This window comes from Lolium perenne, chromosome 4, assembly GCF_019359855.2.
Source record: "Lolium perenne isolate Kyuss_39 chromosome 4, Kyuss_2.0, whole genome shotgun sequence".
NCBI classification, from domain to species: domain Eukaryota; kingdom Viridiplantae; phylum Streptophyta; class Magnoliopsida; order Poales; family Poaceae; genus Lolium; species Lolium perenne.
In genome coordinates, this window is record NC_067247.2 from 181,015,458 (window position 1) to 181,025,290 (window position 9,833).

The window sequence follows — 9,833 nt, forward strand, 5'->3', positions numbered from 1 at the left end:
AATTATTGCTTTATGAGTTAACTCTTATGCAAGACTTATTGATGCTTGTCTTGAAAGTACTATTCATGAAAAGTCTTTGCTTTATGATTCATTTGTTTACTCATGTCATTACCATTGTTTTGATCGCTGCATTCATTACATATGCTTACAATAGTATGATCAAGGTTATGATGGCATGTCACTCCAGAAATTATCTTTGTTATCGTTTACCTCGCTTCGGACGAGCAGAACTAAGCTTGGGGATGCTGATACGTCTCCGACGTATCGATAATTTCTTATGTTCCATGCCACATTATTGATGATATCTACATGTTTTATGCATACTTTATGTCATTATTATGCGTTTTCCGGAACTAACCTATTGACGAGATGCCGAAGTGCCAGTTCCTGTTTTCTGCTGTTTTTGGTTTCAGAAATCCTAGTAAGGAAATATTCTCGGAATCGGATGAAATCAACGCCCAGGGTCCTATTTTTCCACGAAGCTTCCAGAAGTCCGAAGGGGAAACGAAGTGGGGCCACGAGGTGGGGACACAGTAGGGCGGCGCGGCCCAAGCCCTGGCCGCGCCGGCCTAGTGTGTGGCCCCACCAGGACTCCACCGACCTTGCCCTTCCGCCTACTTAAAGTCTCCATCGCGAAAACCCTACCACGTTGGACGAAACCAGAGAAAACCTTCCAGAGCCGCCGCCATCGCGAAGCCAAGATCTGGGGGACAGGAGTCTCTGTTCCGGCACGCCGCCGGGACGGGGAAGTGCCCCCGGAAGGCTTCTCCATCGACACCACCGCCATCTTCATCAACGCTGCTGTCTCCCATGAGGAGGGAGTAGTTCTCCATCGAGGCTCGGGGCTGTACCGGTAGCTATGTGGTTCATCTCTCTCCTATGTGCTTCAATACAATAATCTCATGAGCTGCCTTACATGATTGAGATTCATATGATGATGCTTGTAATCTAGATGTCATTATGCTAGTCAAGTGGATTTTACTTATGTGATCTCCGGAGACTCCTTGTCCCACGTGTGTAAAGGTGACAGTGTGTGCACCGTGTGGGTCTCTTAGGCTATATTTCACAGAATACTTATTCACTGTTATGAATGACATAGTGAAGTGCTTATTTATATCTCTTTATGATTGCAATGTGTTTTGTATCACAATTTATCTGTGTGCTACTCTAGTGATGTTATTAAAGTAGTTTATTCCTCCTGCACGGTGTAATGGTGACAGTGTGTGCATCGTGTAGTACTTGGCGTAGGCTATGATTGTGATCTCTTGTAGATTATGAAGTTAACTATTGCTATGATAGTATTGATGTGATCTATTCCTCCTTTCGTAGTGTGAAGGTGACAGTGTGCATGCTATGTTAGTACTTGGTTTGGTTATGTTGATTTGTTATGCACTCTAAGGTTATTTAAATATGAACATTGAATATTGTGGAGCTTGTTAACTCCGGCATTGAGGGTTCGTGTAATCCTACACAGTTAGTGGTGTTCATCATCCAACAAGAGGGTGTAGAGTCTAGCATCTATTTATTTATTCTGTTATGTGATCAATGTTGAGAGTGTCCACTAGTGAAAGTATGATCCCTAGGCCTTGTTCCTAAATACTGCTATCGCTGCTTGTTTATCGTTTTATCGCATCTTTACTTCTGCAATATTACTACCATCAACTACACGCCAAAGAAGCACTTTTCTCAAGGCGCATATTTACTGCTCATATTCATTCATACCACTTGTATTTCACTATCTCTTCGCCGAACTAGTGCACCTATTAGGTGTGTTGGGGACACAAGAGACTTCTTGCTTTGTGGTTGCAGGGTTGCATGAGAGGGATATCTTTGACCTCTTCCTCCCTGAGTTCGATAAACCTTGGGTGATCCACTTAAGGGAAACTTGCTGTTGTTCTACAAACCTCTGCTCTTGGAGGCCCAACACTGTCTACAAGAATAGAAGCACCCGTAGACATCAGTACTCCACATTCATAACAAGTGATGGTGGACTTGTCCTTGGGGGCGACGGGGACAGCGTTGCTCCCAGTCCTTGGAGCAGTGTTGGTGTTGTTGGGGTTGCCGGGGGCTCTCATCGGGGCACGGTTGAAGTTGTTGTTGTTTTTATGGTGGGTGTTGTTGCTGTTGTGGCCTCCTGGCCTGGGGTGTCCTCCACTCTGGTTCTGAAAACCCGGGCGTGACATTTGCATCTGGGGCTTGTTGTTTCTTGGGGCAAAACCTCCGCTTGAGCTGGGGCGATACCTTGGGGTATTGCTGAGCCCACTTTGGTGCATCGTGCGGCGTTTGAGGTTCTCGTTGGCTTGGTGGAGTTTTCCCTCCATCTGGATGGCGGAATCCACCAGGGCTTCTAGATCAACAAAAGGAATGTTGACCAGCACAGTCTGCATCTCGTCGTGCAGTCCGTTCAGGAATCTCTCCTTCCTCTTCTCTGTGGTGTCGGTCTCATCGGGAGCATACCTTGACAAGGTGAGAAACCTGTCGCGGTATTCTACCACCGACATCCTACCTTGTTTGAGTTCCCTGAACTCATCCCTCATCTTCTTGATTAGACCCGGGGGCACGTGATACTTGCTGAACTTGAGCTTGAGATCTGCCCAAGTCATTATATGTCCCACATTCATGGCACGGGTGCTGGTCCACCAGGCTCTGGCTGGTCCTGCTAAGTAATGAGTGGCGAACAGGACTTTCTCTGCGGCTTCGACTCCCGCAACCTCTAAGTTGTTCTCCATTGTCTGGAGACAGTCATCAGCATCGAGTGGCTCTTCTGTCTTGCTAAACATCGGAGGGTTGGTGTTCTGAAAGTTCTTGAGTTTTGATCCAGGGTGATCATGGTTTCCATGGCCTTGGTTGTTGTTAGCAATCTGTTGCAGTGCAGCTATGTTGGCTTGTCTTTCAGCTCTCTCATTCTCCCGATCTGCCATCAGGGTCTGCAGCAGTTGCATCATTGCGTCTTGGCTGCTGTTGCGAGTTGGAGGGGCCATCTGAACATGGAGATAGATCATGAGATAAGAGGGAATTTTCTATGGCTTATTTTGGGTAAGTTCAAAAGTTTAAAACTTAAATTCTTTTGATGTTGAACACAAACACACATTCATTCATTCAAACATCACATATTACAAGCTAACACCTCCATGGTTTTAAGAACCATTTACTCGCGCTACGATACAAGTGACGGGATACAAACTCACACCTACACATGTGATCAACTGCAACTACTCCTCATCATCCACATCGATCGGGATGAAGTCATCTTCTCCTGCCTCCAGGAACTCATAGTCCTCAACATCAGTGTACTCGTCTTCCTCGAAGTCATCGTCATCACTCATGAAGGCTTCTCCTCCCTGAATGTCCTCAACATCAGTGTACCCCATGCATGCAGGGATGCTGTCAACACCCGGATTTTTAAGTCCAGATGCCTATTATGCCATACATCGCAATCCCAGGAAGATTGTTGTTGCGAGACATAACAATTGATATCATAAGTCATCATTCATTACAAACCATAGTCGTCTTACAAATATAGATCACATGATCCAATATTATACAAATAGTTGATCTAATGATCAACTAACACATTACATAGCGGAAGCGTAGTAGTAGTGGACTATCTAATCCACAGGCAACGCTTGACGTCAGAAGATGCTCCTAGTTATTGTAGACGTCCTGCTGGCCGTCGTCTTCATACTGCTGCTCCTCTTCATAGTCTGGCCATTTGAATAGCTAGGGACACAACCGTGAGTACTTTTAAAGTACTCGCAAACTAATACTAGTGTAAGTATTTTCAATTTTATTAAGGGGTTGCTAAGCTCTAGGTTTATTTGCATAAAGCCAATTTTAGTTCATAAGCATTTAGTAAAAGACTCTTCATTTGCTAACTAACTCAAGTGGGAACATTAGTGTCATTCCCACCACTCAGTGGTGATTCAAGTCAAGTTCACCATTCAATTCATCATTCCTTTTTAAGAAAACATCTGACAACGGAACAATATGGCCTTTCCAATCGTCCGTAACCGTGGACACGACTATTCGAATAGGTTTACACTCTGCAGAGGTTGTACACTTGTGCCACAACTTTTGATTACATCCGTCAGGGATAACCCTGAATAATCGTAACTCAGTATGCGGATCATCAACCATAACCTTTCACTTACATACCCTAGTATAGGCACCTCTCCCCATGAGCTTGGCCTCCCAGTGAAGACAAACCGTCAGCCTGGGAACTGCACAGGGCTTGAGCCGGACATTCACCTCATTTCACGTCATTTCACATTATTTCACTTTCAACGGAGGCAGCGTCGGCATAACCCCTATGACGCTTGTTTAGAGGGAACCCATACTAAGATACATAAACTTCCAGTTAAGCCCTACCCATAATCAGGTATTGTGGGGGTACTAAATAATTGGAATGGTATTGCATCCGAACCCAACCATCAGTTTTTATCAAATTCATCATGTCATTCAAGTCACATTCACCTTAAAAATCTTTCCAAAGTCATTTCATTTCACATGTTCCCATCTAGAGTAGTCAATTTTATTTGTTAGCACTAGCAACTAGTCATGAGGGGTGCTAACTAGCTTGTATTGCTTTAGGCTAGATTTGAAGCTCTTGTGCTACTCTATACCTAGACCAAGTGAATCATGAATCAAAAAGTAAACTTTGATAATCAAAAACTTGTAAGGTAAAAACTTGGGATGGGATCATTGAGTATAAAGTAGTAGATAAGGGTGCCTTGCTCTATTAGAGCTTTGCACTTGCAAGAATATTAGCTTGCCTTGGTTGGTGTACTGATCAAAGTGGTCTTCTTCTTCCTGGAAGTAGACCTCCTCCTCCTGGTACTCCTTGGTACTAGCGTCTAAAAACAGATACGAGGTAACAATCACCAAACAAAGCTTAAGAGCTAGACTAAGCACACAAATTGTTTACACAAGCTATTCTAGCATCACAACATTATTATCATGTTAGTTGACTTTGTTTTCTTCTTAAGAAAAATAATTTCCTCTCATTACAAATATTGATTAGGGTTTCTATTTAGTTCTTTGAGAAATAATTTCCTCTCATTGAATCTTGTTAAGATTTAATCTCCTCAAATAATAATGTATGAACCCATGTTGACCAAGGTCAACACTTCATAATCATCATTTGGGAAAATGATTTAAATGAGGTATTATACCTCATGCAATTTAACACTAACATAAATATAAATTAATATCACCAAATAATTCAAGATGAGATTATATAGACCAAGGTCACTACCTCATGTTGAGTTATTTGAGACAAGATTTAAATGAGAGAACTATCTCTCATATGATTTAAAAATAGTTTTGACAATTTAAATGAACTAGAAATAGCCATATAGCCATTACTTATTCTAGCCCATGATCATATGAAGTAACTATGTCATATTTTTACATATTCAGATAGACAATATGAATTGTGATTTTTGAGAGTTGGAATCAACTCAAAAGCATTTATTGTTGATTTTTAATAAATGTTTGAAGTTTGAAAAGGCCCTACCTTGTTATTTGTACTACATTAATTATACATTGAATCTAGAGGTGAGCCCAGTGTAGTTATTTAGAGAATTTCATAAGCTTTCCAAATATATAAATTTCATCAGATTTGGTTTAGCAGATTTGATTCTATTTAATTTTGAACATGGCATCAGTAAGCAATTTGAATTAATTCGATTTATTTCAATTCAAACGGTGGGCTTGCGCGGGAAACGCAGTTGGGCCAAACAGAGAGAAATATGATGGGCTGGCCTAGCTGCACGTCCCGCGTGAGTGGGCTGCCTAACAGTGGGCTCCACTGTCAGCGGCTCATAATGCGCGAAGCGGTATGATTCAACGTGAGGCGCACGATTAGAATCGGATCGGACGGCTCACGGCCGTCGTCATCTTCGGCGAGAGGTGAGTGTGCTGGCGGCACGGGCAGGGGGTCGATGGCTCATCGGCGGTACGGCGATCGTCGGCGAGGTGCTGCGGCGGTGTTGTGGATGACGGCGATGCTCCAGGTACAAGCGGCAGCTCCAGGGGTGGCTCCTAGCTTCTTCTTCTTCCGCGGCGGCGCTACGGGCTCCGACGATGCAATTGGGTGGCTCTGGTGGGCTATGTTGCAGTGGAGAGGGTGGAGGAGGTCGAGTGAGAGGAGGGGAAGCTGGCGGTGTGAAGGGATTGAGAGGGGAGGGCCTCCTTTTATAGCGGCGAGGCGAGGCCGTGGTGCTGCGGTGAGGTCAGCCATGGCGACGCGTCTACATGGGCGGCATGGCTCGGGCGCTGACGCGAGCGGGTCGGCGACGTCACGGTGGTCACACCAGGCTTGATTGCGGTGAAAACGAGACGGTGACGAGGGCGAGCGAGTGTTGTCTCTGTCGCGGGTACCGGTGAAGGTCATCGACGGTGTCGTCGTCTACAGGGTTCCCGCGGGCCAATGGGCATGTCTGCGCGTCTCCCGGTGGCGTGGCGGAGCTGGTGGCGAGCGGAGTGAGCACGGGGTGGCGTAGGTTAGCGGGGCGACGTCACGCTCTGGCACGCTCTGGTGCGTGCCCGTGGGTGCACTGGCGTGTGCTGGGCGTGACTGGGCGCGCTCGTGCCGGCTCGTGGCGTGCTCCATTTCGTCGACCACGATGTCTAGCACATGCAGGAGAGTGAGAGGGAAGCGTTTGACAAGGTTTGACATGTTAGAAAAGTGTAGAGAGGGGAATGGCATGATGATGCCCCTGTCATGCCATGGCATGGCTCAATGGTGATGAAATCATGTACTGCAAAGTGTCTCTGGTGCTTGGAGTGGGGCAAGGGGTGCAGGAGAGTACTCAAGATGACCTAAGATGGCTGGTTTAGGCAAAGACATGCTGGATAATAGCATGTGTTGGGTTGGCAGTTTGGTGCCTGCCAAGTGCTCGACCAAATGGCTGCAAGAGATAAAGTTTGGAATTTTGAAATGAATTTTGGTGGAGTTGATTCATATATTATTTGGCACACAATGGTGGTGGTGGTGTCCAAAATTGAAGTGATCTGCAAAAATTCAAATATGGCCTAATCTTGAATCTGTTTGAATGTTGCTACTTTGCTTGATGATATTTTGAAATTGGGAAAGAATTTGCAGGGGTGTGCTTTACCAAAGTTGTTCACCTTGATGAGGTCTTGGATGAGGTGCAAAGAGTTGAGGTGGTTTAGTTTAAAAATCTCTTAATACATATGCTCAAAGTGGGCATCATGAGATAAATGGCAGATTTGACCATTATCTCATGTGAGCTCAATTTGATTTCAAATTTGATTTGTTTTGAGTTTATTTGATTCCAAAGATGTTATTAAGTGTTTAGAAACATTATTCAACCATTGGCACAAGTCAAATTGGCCTAGGTTATGATTTGACAAAAATGGCCGTAAGCACATGTATGTGATGAATTGCATTTTTTCTTATTTCTTTTTCTTTCTCTCTTATGGATCATGGGATCATGTGTTAGGGTTTTAGCACATTGTAAAAGGTTGCAAACACTCATCATGGCAAAGTCACACAATAATGCACAATTACTATGCATAGCACTATATGCAAATAAAAGTTTTTGTTGGTTCCTATTTTTGAACAATTGAAATTCTTCTTCTTCGTTTATTTGAAATTTGGGATGTTACATATGCCATGGGGCCAAGGGCGTCCAGGTGCTCCCTATTGTGGGTATAATTTATGGGTATATCAACGGCATGGCCTAGATCCGGCAAGCCCGGGTGGTCCACAGATGGTGATGTGGCATGCGGCCCATCGGGCGGACCAGTTGCTGTAGATCCTGAAGGATGAAGTCCAGCCCAGGAACAGGAAGCCGGATCCTAACCGACCTAGGAAGGAGGCCGGATCCGTGAAGGCCCATGAAGTATCCGGATCCAGCACGGTCCAGAAGGAAGGCGGATCCTTGACGTACACGGCAAGATATTGTACCGTAGTTAGGCAACTTGTATTCCGGCTAGGAATCTCCATGTAAACCCTAGATCCGTGCGCCTTTATAAGCCGGATCCCGGGAGCCCTAGAGGCACAACCAAAACTCATTGTAACAAAGCGAAAGCACCCAGATAATTCCAGACAAGCAGCAGTAGGACCTGTCATCGTGCAGGTGTTCCGAAGCTGGGTAAATCGGGTACCACCGTCCCGAGTGCACTCCGCCCTATGGCCCCTACTTCTTCTCCCCCTCGTGAGGATCCAGGTACCGTCGAATAGGCAACGACAGTTGGCGCCCACCGTGGGGCCTGCAGCGTCTGGAGGCCGGAACCGGGAGGGTTCTACCTTCGGAGGCATCGGCGACACCATCGCCGTGGGGCGCGTCAAGTACGCCGGAAACTTCCCGATCGTCCCTGAGGACGAGTGCTGGATTCCGGCCAAGACAAACCCCGTCAAGCTCTCCATCATCCCGATCGGCGGGATACACATCTTCATCGGCGAGACCCTCGATTCCGACGGGAATGCAATGGTAAGTAACACTGACGCAACCGCCGCCGAGCGAGACGCAGTCGCGAAGATCCGATCTGAGTTGCAGGAACTTCCTAAGGAAGATTCCGCCTTAGATCTGGAAAAATCGAAGCCCACCCAATCCACCCCTGAGCAGGAAATAAAGGTGGAAGACCAATGCAGATCCGCCTGGGTCTCCCAGGTGTTAGAGAAGCAAAGGTGTCACTTCGTGCACTTCATAACCCATACCGCAGGAACCGCCTCTCACGAAGCCGGAGCTGGTCCCATGCAGGTTGAGGAACCGGAAAATAACGCTGCTTCGGATCAGCAGGAGGTTGTCGGAGAAAGCAGCGATCCGTGTGAAGAATCGATCCTGGGCAACCTCAGCCCAGTTTCCGGGGATACCCCTCTATAGATACTGAAGAGTTCGATCGCAAGGTGAGGGAATTTGGATACGGTGATCAACCCGAAGTTGAATCCGCCCAGCCTAAGCAGGTTCTTGCGACCTTGGCAGCGCTGGATCAGCAGGAATCGGCAGGCGAACACACCACTTTCGACCCTCAGCCATCCGATGCAGGATCTCCGCTATCACGGGAACGACCGCATAAGGAAGTCCTGTCCCCAGAAGAACTTGTGGCACAGGCAGGCATTGACGCAATCGCACACTCGGAAATCCTCAACAAACCCATAACTACTGAGGAAGCTGCAGATCCGGAGGCCTTAGAAGCCAAGAGGCAGGAGATGCTGGCAACAGCCAAGAAGTTCGCCACCACCGCAGCAGCAATGCTGGACGAAAGGAAAGAGGCCGCACACTTCGTGGAAAATTTCCTCCAGCTAGAGCGCCAGGTCGACGAGTCACTGGAAAAGGTCAAGCAAATCCGGAAGCACTGGGAGGACAAGATCAACGAGACTCAACAGGAGAACGATAGGCTCAGGCGAGAAGCTGTAGCTCCCCGCAAGATCACCTTCGCGACTCCCACCGAGCAACAGCCATTCACAACTCCAAAAGATAACATGAAAAAGGCTGCGGAGATCTTGAAAAAGAAGGACGAAGAGATCGACATCGACTACGTCCGCACGCTCGTCGCCTCTGCTATGAGGCAACAGAGCAAGGCAGATACTTCGCGCAGGTTGGAATCCAACCCAGATCATTGTGTATCTACCGCGCAGAAGGACACCCATAACATCAATGACGAATCACGCACTAGGTCATCGGAGCGCAGAAGGAAAACAAGGGAGGACCCAAATCCGATCCCCATACCATCAAAGACGCCTCTGACGGAACCGAGGAAGGGAAAGGATGCAATGTACGCTGGCAGGAACAAGTACCGGAATCCGTCACCTCCACCTAACGGGTACCCGCGTCCCCCGCCTCCTCGCCGCCGCAGTCCAGCCG